The sequence below is a fragment of the Anser brachyrhynchus genome (genome assembly GCF_964034855.1).
Source record: "Anser brachyrhynchus genome assembly, chromosome: 3".
Taxonomy (NCBI): domain Eukaryota; kingdom Metazoa; phylum Chordata; class Aves; order Anseriformes; family Anatidae; genus Anser; species Anser brachyrhynchus.
In genome coordinates this window covers 75360332-75385110 of record NC_137696.1, presented here as the reverse complement: position 1 = coordinate 75385110, position 24779 = coordinate 75360332, and the positions used below count along the sequence as shown (strand labels likewise).

At 36.1% G+C, this 24779-nt stretch overlaps 2 long non-coding RNA genes across 2 annotated transcripts in view; one reads left to right on the top strand and one right to left on the bottom strand.

Annotated features, from left to right (window-relative positions):
* Window positions 1-24779, top strand: part of LOC308192874 — an 82233-nt gene that overhangs the window by 13852 nt on the left and 43602 nt on the right. Inside the window, exon 2 of the long non-coding RNA XR_013949178.1 lies at window positions 3549-3689. This is a non-coding gene — a long non-coding RNA (uncharacterized lncRNA). The remainder of the gene's footprint in view (window positions 1-3548; window positions 3690-24779) is intronic.
* Window positions 8808-15091, bottom strand: LOC308193569. The gene is made up of 4 exons (XR_013949782.1): window positions 14955-15091; window positions 12938-13054; window positions 12522-12663; window positions 8808-10319 (listed from the first exon to the last, which is right to left on the bottom strand). It is a non-coding gene; the product is annotated as an uncharacterized lncRNA (long non-coding RNA).

Genomic DNA, 24779 nt, shown 5'->3' with positions numbered 1-24779 from the left:
TTCCAATCTTTGATTTATTGGGATTAAAATCTCTTTTCAATGGATTTACCTAAAATTATGGAACTAAGAATTTTCCCTTTTTAGTTCCCTATGCAAGAACATGAAGTGGTAGAGAAGAGAGGGAGAGTGCGAAGAGAGGAAAGGTAGCTGAAAATCTCTGGAGATTTCCCGTGCTTTCAAAGTACAGGAAAGTATGGTTCTGAGTGGGAGAGAATTTTAAAATAATAATTATTCAACTATTATTAAGCAGACTGAGCACCAGAAAGTGGCATCCTATTTTCTAGACCAAAATGTATTGCAAAGTTAGCACAGCTGAAGAAAGAAGCTGGTAAACGCTGTTCCAGGGATTGCAGATCAGTGGTGTGACCTGAGCTCATCCTCAGAAATAATTTACAAAAGGCACTGCATTTTTCACATTATCATGTAGTAAAACTTAAAGAGAGGAGACCTGAATTTGCAGCAGCTTGATACAAGGCTTAGTTAAGGCCCAGCATAAACAAGGTCATTTCTAACAAAGTCAGATGAGCATGTATGCAGGAAAGCATAAGTTATGGAATTCAGTTGTACTGAAAAGTGCAAACCTGAAGGATGATAATTATTAGGAATTCATTATTCATTAAAAAAATCTTTTTTTCTTTTTTCTTCTTTTTTTTACTGTACTGGTAGAAGTTGATTTCAAGGAAATTTGTTATTTCTGTTTTAAATAATATTTTACAGAAAGCCAAATAACTAGCATAAATTAATATAAATGTATATTAACATATATTTGAAATATTTTTAATGGAAATTAAAATTCTACTGGAAATTTTAATTTAGTAGCAGACTTCCATTTCTGTCAACTTTGATTTTCATTTGTCTTTATTGTTCACCAGTTTATGCTATCGTTAAATAAATTAGAAACAGAAGTAACACTCTTTAATCAATAACTGAATCTTGAAGTTCACAATGAACAGTTCATAATTATGTGATAGGGTACAAAACATGAAGAAACTGGCAGACTATTTTTGGACCAGAATACACTTCAGACCTTTGTAATCTGCTTTTGAATATTTCATGGGAAAAAAAAAAAAATCCAGTGAATAAGTTATTTATTTTGAATAACTTACTCATCCTTACTCTGGTAAGAGTTTAAATATCACTTCACCATGTTGTACCATGATGTGATGACATCTAGTGTTGCAATATTGAAATCATCTTGTTTTATCATAATGTGAAAAAATTCCAGCAATTTGGTGTGTGAAAAGAAGACTATCTTCTGACTGAGCTCATATCTAAGCCTCAGCCTTATGGGGTGTGTTCTGTTTCACTTTTTGATGTCACAAATACAAAGTTATTATTGAATCTCATCAGAAAAAAAAAAAAAAGCCTGATTAAACAAACATGAAATGCTTCCTAGTCTGCTTGATTCAATTATCAGAAATATTTTGTAAAGAAGAAAGGAAAATGCACCAAGTTTCCAGAAATGATAAGAGCAGCGGTAGTGGTTAGCAAAAGTTTCATGGTGTTATGCTAACAGTTTTGGGCAGCCAATTATCATCAAGACATAGAAAATCTATAACAATTTGTTTTAAAAGAGTTTTTATTTTATTTTATTTATTTTATTTTATTTTATTCTATTTTATTTTATTTTATTTTGTTTTGTTTTGTTTTATTTTATTTTATTTTATTATTTTATTTTATTTTATTTTATTTTATTATGCTATTTTATTTTATTTTATTTCATTTCATTTCATTTCATTTCATTTCATTTATTTTTATTTATTTATTTTTTAATTTCCTAAATTATTATCTACCTAAGTATGGGCAATAACCACTCAAATCAAAATGAAATATTTCAGTGGTTTGGCTGGACTTTGTGTCATACTTAAAATGTATTTTTTTTTGAAAATGCTGCGAATTCATGATTGCTTATGGCAATTGTGCTGAGAACAGACTCAACAATACTTCCTCAAGTCTTGATTCTGACATCTTTATTACATACTCTCACGGCACAATTCTAATGTCAAAATTCAAAATGCTCTGTACTTTGACATAAGGATGGTCAGTATAAGGCAGATTTAAAATGGGTCCAGAATACTGATGTAAGCCTCCATAGACTTTGGATGCTTTAAATTACTTTTAAAAATTGATCAGTGAAAAACATAGTTTTATAAAGTCGACTAATTTTGTGTCAGGGAAATTCCAGAACTTATTTTCAATTATGCACATTGCTCTCTGTTTTGTTGAATAACAGTGATTCTGCTGAATTGAAGCTTGATCATGCAAAATTTGGCACCATTCAGCAAAGTTGAACAGAAAATAATCTCAGTTTTAAATATTCATATAATTCCTTTGATATAACCAATGGCAATACACAAGTGCTTACTGCTAAGTGTACACTTAAGTGCTTTTAAATTGAACTTTAGCTACCCGTGAAATTAGTACCCACTAACTCAGACAATCAGAAATGAATAAAAATAGACAAAGACTAATACTTATATACTTAGACAAAACCGCTAGTAATCCTATACAGATAGCTACCCTTGTACTCAGAAGGAGCCAAATAACTTCCAGACCATTAAATATACCTGACTGACAGTATATTGTTGTGGGTATTTTGTGTTTTTTGTTTGTTTGTTTCTTTCTTCTTTCAATCAGTTTTTAATTTATTTTGCAATATCTCTCTTCAATCCCTGGCCACTTGTCTGCGTTTTAAAGGTAAAAAATTTCAAAAACATTAATGCTTTTCCTCTGAAAACCTTGACTCAGAGAGGATGCAAAGACATTAAACATAAAGTTCAACTCAAGAACACAAAACAAACCACTGTAATTATAAGGTTGCATTTGAAACAAAGTCATGCTTTTCCAAAGTATAAGATGTACCAAGCGCTTGACATGATAAACAACACTGCTTGTCATCATGTACAAGAGTAACAGATTCTTAGCATAAATACTGAATTGTCCTGTGGTTATATATATTACCTTGCATAAGACAGACCTGCTAATTCAAGTTCTGTCACCATCATTGCTGTAACTAAAGATCCCTGCCAATGGATTTCAGAACCTAGACTAATTTTCTCACAATACATTAAATTTCTTCAAATGTCTTGAAGTGGAAAAAGATATATAGCTTCCCTGAAACAAAATTAGATTTTATGCTTTGACCTGTCAAATTCACTGAAGGGTCTATGTCCAATCTGGCAATCAATACATTGAGACATCTTGCACTCCTTGTGTAATTCACAGTGCTGAGCAAGGCAACAAATGAAGGTAAGAGCTTTATAGTGGGATTTATGATGCTCAGCATACCAAGAGTGGAAATCCTATGCCTGCAAAAAGGAACATCACAGCACGTTCACAGCATCCTCACAGGATGTTCTGCATTTCTTTCTCAGACTGAAGTGCTGGCCTGTGTTTCTTTGTCACTTGTTGGGACTGGAATTGATGGATAAAAATCCATTTATGTGCTTATGTACCTGAGGAAAACCAGAGAGAAGACACTTCATTTGCTTGACTTAACAGATTAGACAGTGGGTGACTGGAGTTTTTGGTCCTCCTTTTCTGAACAGGAAAGCCCCATCAGAAGTGGACGAAATGCACCACTGGATTGGATTTACCTTTTATCTTCCTGCTAAAGGTTGGACAAATTTGGCAGCCTAGTGGAGAACACAGTTCATGGCCTCTGCTAATGAAAACATTCTTCTGGAGGGGTGAGTCCTGGATTTAGGTTCTTCTTTGCAGTATAGTACATGCAAAAGGCTTTTTACTTCAGGAAAGCCCCAAAATAGAGAGCATAGCATCATGAACTTGATCCCTTTTTACTTCAGGAAAGCCCCAAAATAGAGAGCATAGCATCATGAACTTGATCCAGCCCAGAATTTTCTCCCTACTACTTTGTTGAGATTCATGAGATTTCTGTTTTGTCTGTATAGCAAAATGATTGGCAAAATGATCTTGAACTGGTTTAGACTTCTTTTGTGATTTGTGACATTTCCCCCAGGGTTATTAAGTCAGCTCACAAATCAGAACATCTTTATGGTTATGAGTTGTAAAAGCTATGGCAATGGGGAGAAGGACAAACTTCAGGTTGTGGCATAGCAGAAGAGAGTTTTCTGTGTCAAAACATATCAACTTATCTTTTTTTTTTTTTTTCCCCCACCATACTTATTCTAGTTTCTCATTCTAAGGTCAGAACTTCAAACATGAATCAAATCATGTATGCAGACAGACCTTGCTTGAAGAATTGGCACAGAATTTGCCTTTGAGTTCACATAGCTGATCAGGCTGTCACAAAGTCCAGAGCTTCTTTTCTGGAAGTATCTTCAATGAAATTATTAAAATTGTCAGGGACAGAGAAAAAAATGGTTTTGAGAACTTAAATGCAATCTAAAAGACCAGATATTTATGATTAGAAAATCTAGTTCCTCAAATACTTGAGATTTTATTTCGCTAAGACACTACATACATCAGCACCTAAAATTACATGTATCAATATTTTTGAAACAAAAATAAAATACTAACACACTTAAATACACCACATAGTGTAATGATCTTATATTTTTATGACTTCAGTAATTTGAGATAATGTCACAGATCATGATTACTATTGTAAAAAATAAAGTTAAATAAGCCATTAATACGTTTACATTTATTGCATTCATTTATTTTCATTATACCAGTTCACTCAAAAATTGATATAAAAACTGCATTATTCTGCAGTACCTAGAGAACTCAGTTGCACTTGATAGGATTTGCATGTGTACATGCAAGGAACCATGTGAATGCTAATGTTTCTGCTGCTGGAGTTGTCTTTTGGACAGCTTGTGTGTTTTAAATGACAGTTACCATTCTTCAGTAAAGCATGGATTCATTTTGTTTTGTTATTTAATTATTATTTTATTGTACTTTATCTCTTGAAAATCTACTGCTGACAGCTGAGGCCACACAGTCTGGCAATCACTTGGCAAATGCAGTTTGCCAAAAAGATTACTACTTATTCTGCAGTACCTGCCACCTGCCAGAAATTGTTTGCTTTGCAAGTGGTGAAATTTTATCTTAACGACTGGTTCAAGCCCAGGTCATTTCTGCTCTGATTTTTGTCTTGATAATAGTGCACAGAAAATGTAAGTTAAAGCCTTCAGAGGGTTAACCAGCTTGATAGTCCAGACACTTTACATGCTGAATACTATTTTCTCATTCTGTTACTTCTATTATTTTAATAATTGTTATGGCAAGCAGATCTCTTAATCTTGAAAAATAGGAATGTAGGAAAACCAGTCATCCATGGTGAACCTCAGTATGTTTGAACTTGCCCAAATAGCAACATATTTTTTTCATTTAAAGTTGGACAAATGTGCATGTATTTGGAAATACCTACTTTATTATTTCTATGACATTAACATTTAGATGGTGAAGATGAGAAAAGAACATGGATGTTTACAACACTTATTTACTTACTACTATCTGTTTCTACCACCAAAAGAAATATTTCAAAAAGTGAAGGAAAAAAAAAAAAAAAAAGGAATGAAGCAGGACCATGCTTCTTAGCTTTCCAGTATGTTCCAAACAGATCACTGGTTCACTCTGAACTTCTGGAATAGCAGAGAGTGAAATGTAAAGCTCCAAGACTTTGAAACTAAAAGTGAGAAAAGGTTTTCATGACTTGGGTTTGCAATACTCAAGCTTACAGTACAAGCTTGTTTAAATTATGTCAGCTTTTCCTGGAGATGCAATTACACACTTGCTGTCAAACATCTGAAAGCTGCAGGATTCCTAATGGTGCCATATCAGGGGGACACAAAAAAAAGTCTCTTTTGTCCACCTGTGATAGGTTAACCCTGTCCAGCACCAGTAAGCACACAACAGTTGCTTACTGATTTTCTCCCACAGTGGCATGTTGGGGGAGGAACTGGAAAAGCAAAAGCAAGAAAAACTTGTGGGTCAAGATACAGACCCTTTAGTATGTGAAGGAAAAAACAAACAAAAAAACAAACAAACAAACAAAAAACTGATACAAAGGTAAATAATCAGCACCTCCCATCAGCAGACTGATGCTCAGCCAGTCTCTGAGCAACAGACACTTTGAAAGGAGTAGATAGAGACAGATTCGTAAATAAAAAGTAATAGGGATTCTGTGTAGGTGTTGGTAGGAGTTTCTGTAGTGATGACAAAGAGCTTCTGTTTGATAAGAGAGAAGAGTAAGCACATGGAAGAATGTACAGGGCTATGTGACTACTTTAGTGGAAAGTGTCTTCTACTGCAGCTTTCAGAATGGATATGATGATATTTATCAAAGGAAAAGACATTACGCAAGAGTTTGAGTTTTGGAGTAGTTACATGCTTTAGTTGAAAGTTTAGACAGCAAAGCTCTCAGACAAATTTTTCTGATAGACACTGTAATACGAAGATGGTGAAAGGCCTGGAGGGGAAGACGTACGAGGAACGGCTGAGGTCACTGGGCCTGTTCAGCCTGGAGAAGAGGAGGCTGAGGGGAGACTTCATCACAGTCTACAACTTCCTCGTAAGGGGGTGTCGAGAGGCAGGAGACCTTTTCTCCATTAACACCAGTGACAGGACCCGCGGGAACGGGGTTAAGCTGAGGCAGGGGAAATTTAGGCTCGACATCAGGAGGGGGTTCTTCACAGAGAGGGTGGTTGCACACTGGAACAGGCTCCCCAGGGAAGTGGTCACTGCACCGAGCCTGTCTGAATTTAAGAAGAGATTGGACTGTGCACTTAGTCACATGGTCTGAACTTTTGGGTAGACCTGTGCGGTATCAAGAGTTGGACTTGATGATCCTTAAGGGTCCCTTCCAACTCAGGATATTCTATGATTCTATGATTCTATGATAATATTTGGAAAAACCTAAGCAAAAAGACCTACAGTAAGGTCTGAGTTGCAGATAAAGAGGACGTACAGTCTATGGATCAGGAAAAATAAGCAATGAATCCTATCAAAGGAAGGTGTGGGGATGGAGATTACTAAATTATTTTAGCTATCTTCTTGAGCAGCTTTTGGTCTAGAGAGAAGCAGATAGGTCTAAAACACACATCTGGGAGTCATCCATATTAAGAAAATCATTGTGGTAGGTTGTGCAATGAGGTTACAGAGAAATGAGTCACAAGGGAGGATGAACAGAGAAACAGGTCAAAGAAGATGAGGGAGAAGTATTGGTTCTGAGATCTGGCTAACAGCCATTAGAGGCTTTAATGAGAGCAACTTTATTTTGTGTAAAAGATAAAAGCAGATTTGGGAGGGATATAGTGTACATCTGACAGAGAGACTGTCAGCAATTATAAACAACATGTTGAGTTAACTTGGAGAGACAAACAATAAAAGAAGAAAGACAAATAGCTGAAGTATTAGCAGATGATGAAATCTGGAAGTGTTTTTCAAGTACAAAAAAATTTCTCAGTAAACAGTTCACCAGAAAAATAATTATTTCTAGTTTACTCAAGCTTGGGATGATTTAAGTCTCGCAAAATTCTGATAAATTCTTCAGGTTGTGTATCCTTTGTGACCAGTACTCACCTGCTTCTTTCAATATGTGTGTTTCTGTCTGTCAGTGCATTCAGACCCGGACAATACCTTTTCTAGTGCACTTACAAAAGACGAAGATTTAGATGTCCATTGACCATATTTATGTACTCAGATTACTATTTTTTAAAAATTTCACTGTGTCCCATGGCTCCCTTAACTGTGGAAACTTTAGCTTTATAGCTAGAAAATTAAGTTAGTCAGGGAGCTGATTTTTGCTTTCATTTTGAAATCTGAACTTTGTCGAAAATAGTTATTATTAAAAATTGAATAAACAATGTCAATTTTATGAGAAATTGACAAAAAATAAATAATAATAATAATAATAAAAGAACAAGAAATCTAATTATATTAGTATTCCACTGCAGTGACTTAGTGACTTCTCCAGCCAATGACATGTTGTTGTCCTAGTACTATCTTCCAGGATGTTATAGAACATGGTGAGTTGTAATTAAAAAAATCTGATTACTTTAAAGACTTTTATATTTAAATATATATATATATTTCTACTGTTCCTGATAAAACACATTTGGACACTTTTTTTTTTTTTCTTACATTTAAATTTTACTATGCCATGAAGCTATAGTTTTAGTCATATAAAACATCACAAGATTGCAGTTTGTAAGATACCTTGTTGTTGGCTAGGTGTAAGAGATGCTTAAACATCAACTCTTCTTTCTCCTCTCCTATTACTATTATTTTTCATATTTGAAAGTGATTAGGTTGCAAGAAAATATTGTTGATTTCTTTATCTATGGTGCCAGTATTTGTGCCTCTGACTGTTGCAGCCAAGTAGAATAACTTTGCAGAATATCTTCTATTTTCATTTCCCACAAAGTTAATGATGCTAAATCATGGTAATGATGCTAGGACACTCATTTGTCAGTCGCTTTGCTATACATCTGTCCTACAAAAAATAGAAATAAAAAAATAAAATAAGATGTGAAGAAGAATAATGACAAATAAGTGAGAGAAACCTCAAAACCTTTCACAAAAAATGTAGTTACCACCTCCAAGAAACAGAATTCATGTTGAGCCAGTTAGCCTTGCTTATTACTCTCTGTACCACTGTACGTGCCATCTTCCTAATAGATATGTAACTACAAATTAGGTGTGGTTTGGTTTGGTTTTCAATTAAGACAGTTAAGTTAATCAAAATACATGACCCCTACTTCCCCTGGGGCAGGCACTGAACTTTTCAATGAAGCTGTGCTTAAATTAGGCCTTTAAGTTAGATGGATTGATGTCACCTTAGAAAGCCATAAGTAGAAATAATATGTTGGGGGGGAGGGGAGAGGGGGAGGGGAAGGGAGGGGAAAAGCAGGGAGGTCTGAAAGACAATGATATGAACCTATGAGTCAATCTGGCCCTGAAGGAAAAGCTAATGATAGCTAGAAGATGACTGAACAAAACCATAGTTCCATAGGAAGTATACACCTGTCTATCCTAGCCAAAAAAAATTTCACATACAGAGGTTATCTTTCCTTCCTCAGTCTTGGTAAGCACATGGTTCTTTCATTAGTATGAAACTTTCTGAACATAGTAAATCACAGTAACATGAGGCCCTGCCAGTTTATTTACATGAATTATGAGGAAGTTGGTAGTGGAGAGAAGAAATAAACCCAAGTTTCCTAGGCTTCATTCAGCAACTAAATTACAGAAATTTTCTTCTTCTAAAGTAATGTGATTCAATTAAAATTTATTTTGACATCTTTCTAATACATTGCATGATAGAATCAATTTTTCAGAATTGAAATGTACAATTACTGGGAAAGATTTAAAAATGATAGCAATAGAAGAGAAATTAAGAAATAGTGTTCAAACTTTCAATAAAAAAAAATCGTAACTGGAATTCATTTAATTAAATTATACACTTAATCAGGGTGTTTGCCAGAAAGCTGATTAAAACCTAATGATACTAAACATCAATAACTGTTGCTACTGTGAGATTATGCTCTTAAGTTGTATTCTTTGGCTTGATTTAGAAGCAATCCAAATTTACTATGTATGTTCATTTTGTTATACAAGTTTCTGCTTCTTGACCAAAGTTTTATTTTCCTGCAGTTGCAACCCATTGGTAAAATATTTCATTACCACATGCCTCAGTTTTAGAGTGAGTTGGATGCCATGGCAGATATTTTTTGATGAAGTGTCTGAAGTGTCTGAAGGTGCTTGTCAAGTTGCAGCACTTCCTCCCAGTTCTGTTTGGCTGATTAGCAAAACATCTCCCTGATTTGGGGTCATATCTAGTGCAACAGCTTTTAGCATAACAAAAAGGAGTTGCCCATCAGCCAACTCAGATTTGTCAAGAACAGATTTTATCAAATTAATCTAATTTCTTTCTAATGACAGGGTAAGAGGATAGAGGCAGCGGAGGAGAAGCAGCAATGTCATACATCTGAACCTTAATAAGATTTCTGATATTCTCTCAGGTGTCATTCCCATAGCCAAGCCAGGGAGCTATGGTCTTGATGAAATGACTGCAGCGTACCCAAAGAATATCTGGGAATGATTTACTGCCAGGATGGCCGGATGTAACAAGTGGAGTTCACTAAGGTTTCGCTTGGGCCTCAGTCCAGGCCTGCTCAATGTATTTAACAATAGGTGATATAACATAGGCTAAGTCTATTAAATTTACAGAACATGAAGCTGAGAGTGCATTGGAAAACATTAAATATCAAAAAACTGGCAACAGCTCTCTGGAGAGAAATATGGAACATTTCAGTTAACCACTGCAGTATTTCTGTGTTTACTTAAATTTCATTAATTGTCTCCAGAATGATCTGTCCTCTCCTTGAAGTTTCCTGCAAAGAAAAGAAGCAAAATGAAGTACAAATTATCTGTGTTAGTGCCAATAGTAGTTGGAATACGGAACAGTCACTTTCAGCTGCAGTTAGACATTGGGAAAAGTCTCTAGTATTAGAGACACTGAAGGCCTGAAGCAGAATGCCTAGAGGGTACATTTTTGTCATCAGTCAAAGATGGCTGAGCCCTGTGGGATTCAGGCCCCAGCAGATCTTGTCTGTCCTGGCCCCATGGGGGTGAGGCTGCTGCACATCCTTCAACCAGACCTCACTAGCACCTCACTGGTGTTCCCAGTAGGTGCGCGCGCACACACACACACACACGAATACACGTACCTGGCTATGCACACCTAGCACAGTCAGAGCACGGTACCTGTACCAGTACCTGTACAGACACTAGTGGCCCTCACACAGTCATGAGGAGTGCAGATGGCACCATCCTGTTCCTCCTCTCCTGCTAATCAGGACTGAAGCTCTTAACAGTGGAACGCATACACCAAAACATGGACATTTTCAGCAGCTGGCCTATTATGGCCTATGGCCTATTATGGCCTAAGTTGCTGGCCCTCAAACCCTGGTCTCCTCCTGTTGCTGACCCATGGACCTATGAGACCTTGAGTGCTCACTCCAGTTGCTGGCATTCAAATCTCTTGACGGTTGGACCAGACGGTCTTGGAGGTCTTTTCCAACCTTAATGATTCTATGATTCTTCTCCTATACACTAGCTCATGCCACTTAAAGTTTGTCAAGGTTCACACATATACAGAATAGAGAGTGCATCCACATGGAAAACACCTACAAATAAGATTTAGTAAGAGTACAGGACAGACTGCAGTGATCACAGGCTGTCAGAGAAGTCTGCTGACCAGCAGCCTGCTTACATTTCAGTGGTCCCTCTGTTGTTCCATATCTTGTCCCCCCGATCCAAACTCATCTCTCGCTTTCCCCACATTTTTCACTAAACATCCCATAACTCTCACATTTCCAAAGTCTCCTTAAAACATTCCATAGTAAGTTTTATACAAATGCAAAATTTCACTCTCTTGACACCCCACAAAAACTCCCTTCCCCTAAATGGGATCATAATCCCCTGTAGTCTGCACAGTGTTCCCTTGACCCCTCTTAATGGCTTTCCCACCAGAGCAATAATACTATCATTCTCCTTTGATGATCCTAGGTGTAGACAAGTCAGGGTGCTCTGTTTGTCCTGTAGAGGTTACTGGACTCCCTTTGCCTCCCCTGATCCTCTCTGAGTCTGTGTTCACTGTGTTTAACATTTAATAACATCACGTAACATATGTGTTTAAGGAAAGGTTTGATAAACATCAAGAACAACATCATAATCGTTAGTCTCTGTTCAGGAGAGTGATAGAGATGTTACCGGAGAGTCAACACGAGGCCTGTTTTTGAATTACTTCAGCAGACAGTTTTATAAAGGAAGCAAAATACAGTTGTATCTTACCTCCAGATGGTGTTTCTCATTTCAGACTTTAGAGGATATATAATACTATATTAAAAGACCAATGTTCTCCTCCCCCTCCCAAAATATGGAGAGAAGTCATATATCTCTGCCACTAATTTCCTTATTCACACATATTGTGTGGATAAATGATAGACTTAGGGTAAAAGGTTGAATGTCTCTCTTCTGGAGAGTGTTTTGTCCTCCACGGTTTAGGATAAAAAAAAAAAAAAAAAAAAAGAGGAGTTGAATGAACCAACCACAACATTTGTTTTTACTACTTAAAATGTCAATGAAAAAAAATGTTTGCAGTGAATTAAAAACTCAAAATTACTTTTAAAATGAAAGGCATGTTGTTGTAATTACATAATTAACAGAAATTTCAGTTAAACTGTGATCTCTGTCATCACAATAGTTACAAAATAGCTTGAAGAGGACAGAAAGAGTTAGCTAGAACACATACATCCCTAGTCTTCTCTTATTTTTTAACTGAAATATCTGAAAAAGATAGCAGGTTTAGATTGCTGTATCACTTAGTGAAAATAATGAATGTTGTCTTAAAAGAGCAGGCAAAAAACTCGGATGCACATTTCATTGGCAAACGAAGTCAAGGATATAAGGGTTTAGTAATTTAGCAGGAAAAAATATTACTTTTAGGAGAAAAATTGCATTTTGTGCCTTTAATTATATATCTTGCATGTTTAAGTATTACGATAATTAATAGAGATAAAGGTGGGATTTACCTGAAGGGAAAAATGTTCCACTCTCATGTAACCGAGGCTTCAATAACTCTTTTGTATAACCGTCACCAACTGTCTGCCCTCTGATTTAAAATACTGGATTAGATGGACCTGGCTAGATTCGTAACTTTCTGGTTTTGCAGAACTAGAATGGAAATGGAATACTATCATTTTTGAACAGGTAGTTACATAAACATGAACTATTAATCTCTACATATAAAATATGATATACTTAAATTGATCCTAGTCTTTCAGTTTGCAGAGCTGGAAGATGTATGTTGACTTAGAAGACAACTTCCCTCACAGACTTGAAGCTATCCTCACTGAAAGTTGTCTTCTAAGGACAAAGGACAAGTACATATAAATAAATTTATCTAAGCAGTATGTAAAAATTAGTTTACATATGCATATACTGTTACATGCAATGGAGGGTCCATGTGGAAGGAGCATAGGGATTTATGAATATTTGCTTCTAAGCCCATATTCGAAGGCACATGTACCACTGGCTTTTTGGCATGCAAAGGAAACATGAAGACCTAGGGAAAAAAAAAAAAAAAAAGTCTCTTTATATGAAAGTTATTCCAGATATATTGAGAAATTTTATCAAACTAATAGGAAAAGAATTAAGCTGGAATCATGGCAGGAAAAATAAACAAACAAACAAATAAATAAATAAATAAATAAATACATATGAATAGGATATCCAGTGAGGTTCTCAAATGTCTTTCTTTCAAAAGTTAGAAGACAAAAATAAAATTTGCTGGCATTTGTCAAGCTGGCAAAAATACTGCAAGACTTATAAACTAAGAAAAATGAAGGAAGGAAGGTCTTTTGAAAATTTCCAAAAAGTGTTATGTTTGAGTGTAGTGTGCCCACTTCTTAGAAAGCTGCTATGAATTGCTGCATTACTTAAATCACTTTAATTATTTTATTTCAATTCTCTATCATTTCATAAAATAAATTGCTTAATAAATTGTTTTTGCATATATTAAGTGGATAAACCGGATGCATTGCTATTGCTTGAATTTATGTATTTATTATACTGTAAGTTTAAGAGGTAAGGAACTAAACAGAGAACATTCTAATGAGTTTCTCATAAATTAGATTGGTTACCCATTCTATCTTCATTGCATCAGCTCCTATCTGTTTCCTATAAGTAAATTCTTTTACATCCTCTTTCTGTCAAAGATAAGGGATGAGGGAAGCTGATACCAAAATATCTTCACCGAACTTACATCAGCGGACCATATCTCTTTTAAAAGAATAGAGGCAGGCCATTAATATATATTATTACAATTTTCTTCATATTGACAATTGCTATGATGTACTAGATGGTAAATTGTACGTTAAGCCCTGTAAATGAGGCAAATGAGGAATACTGAGGAATAGTTTCACCAGCAAAGCTTCAACTTCAGAAGAATTTTTAATTTTTATTTATTTATTTATTTTCCAGACTATTAGCAGGGTCAACTGTGAGAGGATAAATTAAAAATTGTTCAATATTTCACAGATTTTGGATTCTTCTTAAATTTGAATGCAAACCTGTACCCATTTTATCGTTTCAAAATTTATAAATTCAGTATTTTTTCTTTTCAAAATGATGCACATCTGCTCAGTCATGCAAAGCACTTTGCAGGATCAGCAGTTATTCAGCTAATCATGATGACCTTGACAAAGTTAAATAGTTCATAAACTCCATGTAGGTGAATGTGTCTTTCACAGCTGTCACATGTATGCCCTCTGTCCACAGTTTTAAATTCTTCACATTTATTATAACTTGCAAAAGATAATGTCTCTTAAAATCAGGTTTTAAAGCTACAAACCCATATATTGAAATTTACACACATACCAAACATCATACATATGCACTGTTTCTTAAAGGATGTCTTGCTGTCATCCTACTGCAGAGAAACCAATAATTTCTTTCTTTCATCATATTTTCTAAGAATATCTGCTTACATATTCCAAGTCCTACATCCAGAATTTACTTGCTCATTACAGAGATGGAGAATTTCAAGACAGACATATTTTGGTGAAAGAAGAGTAGAGAGTGCTGAAGTCAGTGCTCGTGTGGCGATATTTCCCTTGGTAGTATTTTGGGGAGATGGTCAGAATTCAGCCAGCTAGTCTGATTACTAGCGCAGCAGTGACAGACTCAACAAAGCTTGGTGGTATTAGGTCTCAAAGATGTGAGCTCAGATGGTGTTGTGGTTTAACCCGGCTGGCAGCTAAACACCACACAGCCGTTCGCTCACCCTCCCCCCTCCCTCTCTGGGATGGGGGAGAGAAACGGGAAAGTGAAGCCTGTGAGTTGAGATAAAGACAGTTTATTAAGACAGAAATATAATAATAACAATAATAATAATAGTGATAATGATAATAGTATTAATAATAATAATGTGTAAGAAACAAGTGATGCACAACGCAATTGCTCACCACCCGCTGACCGATGCCCAGCCTATCCCCGAGCAGCCGGCCCCCCACCCCGGCCAGCCACCCCTATATATTGTTTAGCATGACGTCAGATGGTATGGAATACCCCTTTGGCCACTTTGGGTCAGCTGTCCTGGGTCTGTCCCCTCCCAGCTTCTGCTGCACCCCTTGCCTGCTTGCTGGCAGGACAGAGCGAGAAGCCGAAAAGTCCTTGGCCTGGTGTAAACACTGCTCTGCAGCAATTAAAACATCAGCATGTTATCAGCGCTCTTCTCATCCTAATCCAAAACATAGCACCCTACCAGCTACTATGAGGAAAAATTACCTCTGTCCTAACTGGAACCAGGACAGATGGAAGCTTCAACTGAAAGTTTTTTGCTTAATACTTTAAAAGGGCTTTTAAAAGGGAATGTCAAGCCTGTGTTGTTTAGTGTAAGTAATACCATAATAGGCACTAGATTTCATTTTCCTGCACCTCTGGAAATCCCAGCAATCACTAGTACTTAGCTACTCTATTTAAATTCCTACAGAAATATTTTCTATACTTCAAAGTTACCACATGCTGCAGCCAAAATGGTTTTCCAGTGAAACCTGGTAAGCTTTCACAGACCCCTTAGCTTGTGTCACCTTTCAGAAACGTCTGCTCCTGCTCCCACTGCTGCTGCCTTTCAGAGCTCTTACAGACTCAGGCAGTGTTGGCTCAGCCCGCCCAGCACAGACGTGCTTGGATCACCTCTTAAACTCCCTGATATGATCTTTAACCAGAACAGGTTTTAGCAAAAGCAACCACAGCAATTGCCTGTGGTCAAAAGCCAAGCTGAGGCCCCACTAAGGCAAGTTAGGAACTTAAGTTAATAATGTCATATGTGGGTGAGGGCACAGATTATCTCACACCTGCCTTAGCTTCACCTGGGGCTTTCGTGAACCCATTGGTGGTTCAAATTCTGTCTCTTAAAGCAATATAAACACCACCCTATGCATGAACACATTTTTTATTTTTCAAAGAGAAGAGCAGAAAATTAAAGTGTAGTCTCATCTCCCAGTTTTACAGATCAGGACCTCACTTTTGGTAATAAATTTGTGGTGCATGATTTTCACTTCTTCACATAGTATCTCAGGGACCACCTATCATACAACCAACAACCTGGATAAATGCAATTCCTTTGTCACTTCCTTTTGCACAGTCTGAGCTCTACAGGGAAAGCAACTGAACAAGCTTCTTGCTCCCACCCCTCCTCCACTTCTATCTGAGTCATATGGCTTCTGGTAGAAACCCAAAAGGAAATAAAGTCATATTTTTGATTAGAGCCAAAACATTGTTTTAGAATAACAGCTGTCAAAACCTGGCCAAAAAGCTTCTTTTTAACTGTGTATAAAGTTTCACTCTTCAATGTGTACAGAGATTTGTAAAAGGGTCAGTGGCATTCTCTAATGCTATAGGGCAGCACTGCTGAAAACATTTAAAAGTTAGGGGAAAAAAAATCCTTGTCAATCAGCTTTTCAAACATTCAACAATTTTTTCTCCTTTCAGAAAAAGAAATAAAAGTGCTCAGCACAAAAGTCTTTGTATGTACATGCAATTAAGGACTGGGGAGTGCTAGGGGAACATGCTGCGCATTGGGCCTGAACTGGAAAGAAAAAAAGATTTCAAGCCATGGGTTTCGCTAAGGTACACTTCAGAATTGTTTTTGTTAAAGGACAATAAGTGCATTGTCTCTCCCTCCTCCTCCTCCACGGGCACTCCAAGCTATTCTCTTTTACTTTGTTCAAAAACATTACCAATCCACAGCATATTAAAGGAATCATTGTTAGGTTGTGTACTCCTAATTCTCTTTCCAGACTGATTTTCCCAGCCATCACATGTATCTGACATTTTTTTCCAAGATGTGGTCTATATACCCCCTTCCAAAGCTCCTAGACAAACGGCTAGCCTTCTCCAGGGAGAAACCACAGCTGCCTGGCCCTCACTGCAGAGATGTGCACTGGAGCATGGCTGGCACAGCTGTGCTGAGTTTATTCACAAAGAGACTAGAGAAAAAGTCATTCTGGCTAGAAAAAAAAAAAAAAAAAAGAAGGAAAAAAAAAAGGGAAAGGGCTATTAGTGGACAGGGGTTAACATCCAGAAGAAGACGCAACTACCTCCATATTTCATTTACTTCCATGAAGTTGGTGAAAACTGACTGCAAAGAGACTGGAAATGTTTGTATCCCATGTTCAACAAGACCAAGTTTTGTACCATTGTTTTCATAGTCTATAGCTAGTAGGCCTTAAGACTTACAAGAAAGTGTTCTGTTGACCAGCTTTGCTTGGACTTCATATCACCTACCCATATTGTTCATTGCCCCAAAAAAGAGGTCTCCTTTTTAGTGCAACAATACTATAGGAACTGCTTATGAAAGACCTGGGAAGTTCTTGTTTATTGGCTCCTATGGCTCATCTGTACTGCTGCAACTTTTCTATAAAGTTTTACTGGCAAAGTCACACAAAGGTATACTTTTTGATAGTAGTGTAAGACTACTATCAGGTTATTTTTGTAAATAACCTGTATTATCACAAAATGAACTGCATTTCCAGTGTTGATTTGTTCTTAGCAAGGACTCAAATGGTGCAATTGTTTTCACAAATGCAAGCACAAAATTGATCCTGGCAATATTTTATAGTGCAGACCTGCCTGTGGTTATTTTCCTTCGAATACCACAAGCTACAAGTTAATATAATAACTGCTAGTGCTGCAAACTCAGATCTAAGAATCTGAAAGTCAAGCTGAACTCATGTTTTCTAATATTTAATCATCCACATCCACTTAAAAATACTAATAATAATTAAAAAAAAACCACTTAATCTCTCCAACAGTAATTGTTGTTGTCTTAAGTGGACTTCCTCAGCACATAATTGCTCAAAATTTTGTAAACAAGCTAGTTGTTACCATACAAGATGGAAAAGACGACAGCTCTGTTATGTTCTTTCTGCTGTGCTAAAAGGTTTTAACAAGGTTGTAAATTTGTTTCTGTCAACTAATAATCCTAACCAGATATAATCCTAAATAAGCAGTTTTATTAAATAGAGGATAGAGTTCTTAAATTAGAAGATGCCATTTTTACAGCCAAATTTAAGTACAGTGTAATGTCTAATGTTTTAATTTCTTTGGAAGAGAGTGTTTGGCTGTGGTGACTGGTGGAAATAGTTGTTTTTTGTTGTTGTTATTGATGTTGTTTTTTTCCCTACTTTTTTTTTTTTTTTTTTACAGCAGTTAAGGAAACAAAGTTTTCTCACTGTGTTTCAAAATTAAATACAATTAAGAAGTTATCATGGGCACCATAGATATTCAGAAAAGCATTTTCCACATAAAATAGAGGAAAATATTTTTTATTCTGAAGTTTTCCACTCCAATTTTCCATTAAAAATCATCTATGATGTTTTCAAGAAAAGAATATTTCATAAGAAATAAACTTTTACAATAGAGCAATATAGCAATATTTGGGGAAAAAAAAAAAAAAGTAGTTCCAAAGTTTAGTCTAAATTAAAAAATGAAGCAAAACAAAACAAGACAAAACTGCAATCATAGGCCACAGAGTTAAGTATCTTCTGTATAAGGTATTTGGTGAATTAATTCTGTTTCAACACGTAATGGCAATGAAGATTACAAGGTCTTAGACCCTGCACATTTAAACCAAACCCCAAAATTTTGTTTTGTTTAATTTTGTTTAATTTTGTTTTGTTTTCACTTAAATTGATTTTGCTAAAACAACCATACTGAAAAAAAAAATACATATATTTTTGGCATGGCAAATAATTTCAACAATCTGCTTTTAAATTACCTGGGTGAATTGAATCCAAGTCAAATTCATGACACACAAAAAAAAAAAAAAAAAAAAGTTTTCCAATAACTTTATTCCCAAAGGCTTATTGTGTTGTTAAAGCAGAAAGGCTAGTCTGAAAATGAAGGTGTTATTTCAACAGCTGTGGCCAAACCCCTACAAAGTAGACTGGACAGATAGGGAATTCAGCATATCATATCAAGACTTAGATTAGATTTCTGTATCTAGTTACTGGTTACTGTTTTGTTGGGTGACACCACCGGTGTCAAAGACCAGGAAATGGGAAGAGTGCTGTGAGAGTAACGGAGCACTGTATGCTTTTCCTACTTATATGGAGTGAAATACTGCCTATATGTCCAATTATCTGCTATTTTTGTCTATTTCTTATCTATATTTCTCATCTAGTTTTCTACCTTCTTTGGTGTGTCAATGAAATATTTCAAGAAAAGCATCCAAAAGAAAAAAAAAAAAAAGAAAGAGAGAGAGAAGAGAGCAGAGGAGACTGCCTCAATGTAACTTATGGGATATTAAGTTGTGGCAGAGGATAGATGTAGACAGCACAGTAGCCACACAAGGTGAAGGAGAAAACATCCTCATTGACAGATGAAATCTACATGGAAGTACATTGTTTGATCTGTGGTTCCACACTATGAAGCATTTCAGTGACAATGCTGCCTTAAGGACTCTCTGCTCCTCAATTTCATTTCTGCACCGTAGTGCACTAAGTGTTAAAAAATAACTTGGAGGAAAATTTACTTTTAGCCCAGGTCATCTCATTGATCCCATTTATTGCATGGCTTCTCCAGAAGTTACGTCTATACAGCTGAGGGGAAAGTGAAGAATATGATGGTAGAAATCAATAGGTAAGGCAGAAGAGAAGAAAAATGGATAGGCAGTTCTTACACAGGCCCCATCCTTTCTGCCATAAGGGCATCAACAGGAATGTCACATCTGTCCGAAGTCAGGTAAAATATACGTTTTAAAAATAAATTAGCTAAATTGAATTTACATGTATCTCTGAAATGTCAGTCTGCATCTAACAGAACCAAAGCTTAGTACCTTTCAAATACCATTACTTGAATGTATAGTGAACACAAATACCAAAAATTAGGCCCTTTATTTCTCAAGATTAGGAGAGCAAGGTGCCTCAGTATAAGCATTTTTGAAACACATGTAATTCATAGAGTGGAAAACCTTAAATAGTTAGCAGTGGTCTTGAATTTATTGTCAGCACTTTGGATTAAAGTCTAGAAAGGAGAGTAAGCCGCTGGGACATACTGTTAGTACTCTACCTCTGGGGTAACACAGTTCAGCTGTTCATCCTCTCTGAAGCAAAAGCAAATACAATTTGTTTCCCCAATGGTGCCTTCTGTGTTTGAGTGGCTTGAAACAATTAAACTCTGATCTCAGTAGGCACTCTTACTCATATGATTATTGTCTCAATGCCGTTCCTTGTAAATCTTAAGTATAGTTCAGTTAAATGTACTTAAATTAACTTAATTCCATACGGTCAGCAGAGATAGGGCAGATATAGTAGAAGGTGCTTGTGTTGATGTGTATTCTTTCAATGAATAGCATTTGTTTATTTCTAAACTGGCATGTTTATATAAAGGCTATGAACAGATGAGCTCACTACTCACAGACACAAAACAGATGAACTGCTCTACAAAACTCATCAGCAAACATTAATATATGTGTATATATATATATGCCTAAATATATATATACCTAAATAAGTAGTCTGTTTTCCAATAGAAGGCAATGAGTGTGTGGAATAGTCTTTTTTTTTTTTCTTTTTTTTTTTTTTTTCCTATGCTATAGTCAACTGTGGAATTGCAGAATTCTCTTTTTATTAGTTGTTGTTGGCTGGCCTGGGAGTCAGAAGTCAGATATGTAGAGAAGAGCAATCACATAGCTTTATAGTTTAAGTTTCTATTCTGTCAACAATTGTAGTGGAGTACTGCACATCTGTAGATTTCAGGTCTTAGTTTTCCAGAAGTTTTCATACATCACATGTTTTCAACATTAAAAACAAACAAACTAACAAACAAAAAACCTCTGTTTTAAACCACCATATTTCCTCTGTCTCTGGGTACAATTTCAGCTAAGATACTTTTATTTTTCAAAGCAGATTGTCACAAGCAAACATGAAATTTAGCTATTTATTGGCAGCTATCAAATGCACACATCTTGTGTGAATTCCAGGCCCTCAGAAAGAAGCAAGATAGGTATCAGCACCACTGCATACTAATGAAGTCTGACATAGGTTCAGGTGACATACAAGAATTTTGTTCAGCTTCTCTGGGTTATATTCCCATAAATTCAGATCAATTCCAGGGTAACAAAAACAAACAAGCAAAAAACACAAAACCAAAGTATGCGGAACATAAAATATTAATGTAGTCTGATAAGGGAAAAAAAATAAAATCATTCCTCTTCTAAGAAAATGTTAATGCAAATCACGAACTGAACTTCACTATCTGGACAGAGCTGTGCATTGGACCAAAGACACATTTTGATGTTTTGGTTTGTACATGGTAGGATGCAGAGGAACTCTTTCTACTGACAGCAGATAGAGAGCAAGGGGTGCCCTAATACAGAAGTTTTCTGATTGCTTCCTTGTCTGCTAAAAACGAACTTGTCAAACAAAACACAAACTGTTTGAAAAGGTGATGCCAACATGATCTAAATAGAACATCAAATTCAGGAAACACGGGGAAAAATTCTCATAGGCCTAGATACTTCAAACACTTGAGAACTCTTCCTTTTGAACTTTGCAATTGTTAAAAGAAATTTCATAGAAGAATATGAACAAATACAAGCTTCTGAAATGTTTTGCGTCTTCTTTCAGTTCATATACTAAACCATTGCCTGTGGGATCCTGCTTTCCTTTGGAACTGGGGCAAATCTCATTTCAAGGGGAATTTGTTTTCTAATTCCAACAAACAGAATCGTTAAAAATGTCACCTGACTAGTTAGGCGCTGTAAAAGTAGACCAGACAGACTGATGATTTTAAAGCTCCAGTTACAGGTCAAATGTCTGGGTTTGAATCTGATCATTAAAAACCCATGCAGACGCATTTGCAAGGTCTAGGACAAATGGCTCCCAGAAGCAACACCTCAAGGGCTATAGGGGGCAAGGCTAGTACAGTTTGGTTTGGGAGCCTGTTAGGTGCATGTATTTCTGGTTCTTCTTCCATTCTGGCTGCATATTTCAACATCTACGTCTCTGAGGCACTCTATTTAGAAAAATGTGCTCATATACAATGCCAGCAGAATTCAGTGCAAAGTACAGCAGTTATGGTCTCTTTCATTTGAAACCAAAGCTATGAGAAATGGAGAAATGCCCATTTTTCTTCACAGTCACATAGTGATTAGAGCACAACAAGTGGACTCAGCTTCCTCCAGAGTCTAAAGAGATCCACATTCATACTTCTCAGGAGGATATATGATGGCCCTAGTGAAGGCAGAAATGAGAAAGTGGGATGTCCACTCTTGCTATCAAAGGTAGGACAAAGTTGTAGTGGTTTTATCTTGCTAGGCATCTGATCTCCACCACAACTGCTCTCTCAATTCCCCTTCTCAGAAGAGGAGCTCCATCCCAGCTGGACCCAGTACATATGCATAGACAGAAATGAAAGTCATGAGAGCCCAGGAGTGAATGCTTGACACTGTAGCCCCTGGTTAAGAAGGCGTGTTTGAAAATGGGGAGTCTGACGTTTAGTCTCTGCTCTGAATATTACCTATGCATTTTATCCAAAGACTGCTTAATGAAAGCATGAGGACAAGGATTCAAGTCCTGGAGAGTACCCTTTACACCAGACAGCAAGAACTAGTCTCCTGCTTTCTACCTCTCTCTGTAATCTCAGGATTCTCTCCCATGAATCTTACATTTCTGACTGCAAAGTGGCCAAGACATTTTATTGATAACATTCCCTGTAGGTTTCCAATCTGATCATAAATGAGGTTGGAAGAAAGAAGCATAACTGCGTCTTAAATTGTCCTGTGACCTTCTTGTCCTCTTATCTGGAGTCCAACTTAATTAATTTATTGCTGCCAAAAAGTAAAAATTAGAGTGTGTTTTTGTTGTTTGTTTTGGCTTTTTTTTGCTTTTTGTTTTCCTCAGCTGAGATTTTCTTCCAGCTCCGGTATAGTACATACTCCGGAGAACAGATTTAACTGGTGCCCTGCATGTACACAGTATCTTTCTCTGAGATGTTGTTGAAGCTGGGCTTTTATCTGTCAGTTTTCATCTATTATTTGGTAGTAGAGAGCCATAAGCAGGATTTTTTATATAAATTATTGATTTTGTATTGAGCGAAAGTCTTATAACTGCATATGTAATTCTGAGACATAAAATAAGATAGAACTAGAACTTCTAGCTTTCCTCAGCAGACGTGCAATCTCATGAAAAGTATATTTAATTTTTCACATGTAACTTCAGCCAAGTTTGTTGCTATTTTAAGAGGTTTTATGATTATTATTTTGTTTGTAAAATGATGAAAAAGTATCATAAGTTGTTGAAGCTGGGGTCTTACCCTGAAAGTAAATAGCCATGAAATCTAAAATCAAACAGATTTGGGGGCCTGCAATTAATAATTTCATCAAGCTTACTTATAAAGAAGAAAAGAAAAATAAATCTGCTTGCTTTTGTATTTTTCCTTTCTATCCCAAACCTTGGTTACTCACACAGCAGTACCCTCAAACTTCTGTTCTCAAAGACTGTTCTGATTCCTGTCTGTTTTTGTCAGATTCGTCATAGCATATTTTGTGCGTTACTCACTGACAGTTCTTGGAAAAGGCAGGAGAACATTTTTCTAAGCCAGGAAGGGTTTTCCTTGTTATCACCTATAGTTATTTTTTTCATTCTCCTGAAATATTTTGAGGTATAGTAAGGGTAGTGTAGCAATTTTGGAGCAAGACCAATTTATATTGAATTAAATTGTCTATAGGAAAATTCTTGTTTCCTTGCAATGTCCCAGTGAACAGATAGATGACAGTTTTTTCTTTTTCTGTGTAAATAGGATTGGCGGGATCTTTTTTAAAGAGACTTCATTTCATTAAAGTGCAGATACTCTGACAGCAAAATTTCTTGAAGGATCATATTTAGACATAACTTTTATCTGGAAGCTTTCTGAAATCTAAGAACTTCTGGTACTAGAGCTGTGCTCTGCCACAGGGCAACAAATAATAGATTATTCCTATGAAGGAAAAGAGTCTCAGTGGAGAAATGAATGAAGTAACTGCCAATCCAGTGGTTAAGACAATTGCTTCAGTCATAGCAGAACCAGATGTATGCCTTTATCAACCCTTCTTTGACTCTTCTTGATCTTTCTCAAGGATTTTTCTCTATGTGATTATGAACATGCTTCATTTTCATCCCACTGAGAAATAAAAAAGAAATTTTGAAACCTTCACAATTTCCAGGAAATAAATGTCTTGTTTTCAGACCCCTGCCTTTTTCCAACCCCTATGGGAAACCTATATTTATCTTTTCCCATTAATAATTGTACGAATACGAGAAAAGTCCTAGATCTACGGAATTAAAGCTGATTTTTTTTTGCATATATATAATTGTATATATATATATATTTTCTGCTTCTCCCAAGTCACAGTTGCCTAAGATTTATTCTAGAGAAAAGGCAGTGAAAAACTAATGGTCTTTCTGGAGAGTCCTTGAATAGAGATGCTGGGTGATATAGGAAACATATACGGTTTACATGTTTTGCTGAACAGTGATACAACCATACATTATTAAAAGGGGAAATTTTTTAACTGTCAGGGGATTTGTTTCAGTTCTAGTCCCAGCATAGTTTAGAAAAGACTGTTAAGTAAGTGTTCTTAACTGATGTCCATATGAAGATAGTAAGATTTCAATCCTTCTTACTATTGCTCTAATTCGTTATAAATTTTGCATGCCAGATTGTGAGGAACAAAGGGACTACTTTGATTCCAAGGGCCTCCTTGGAAAATGCTCTCTTGAGAGACATGATAAGACTATCGGACAAAA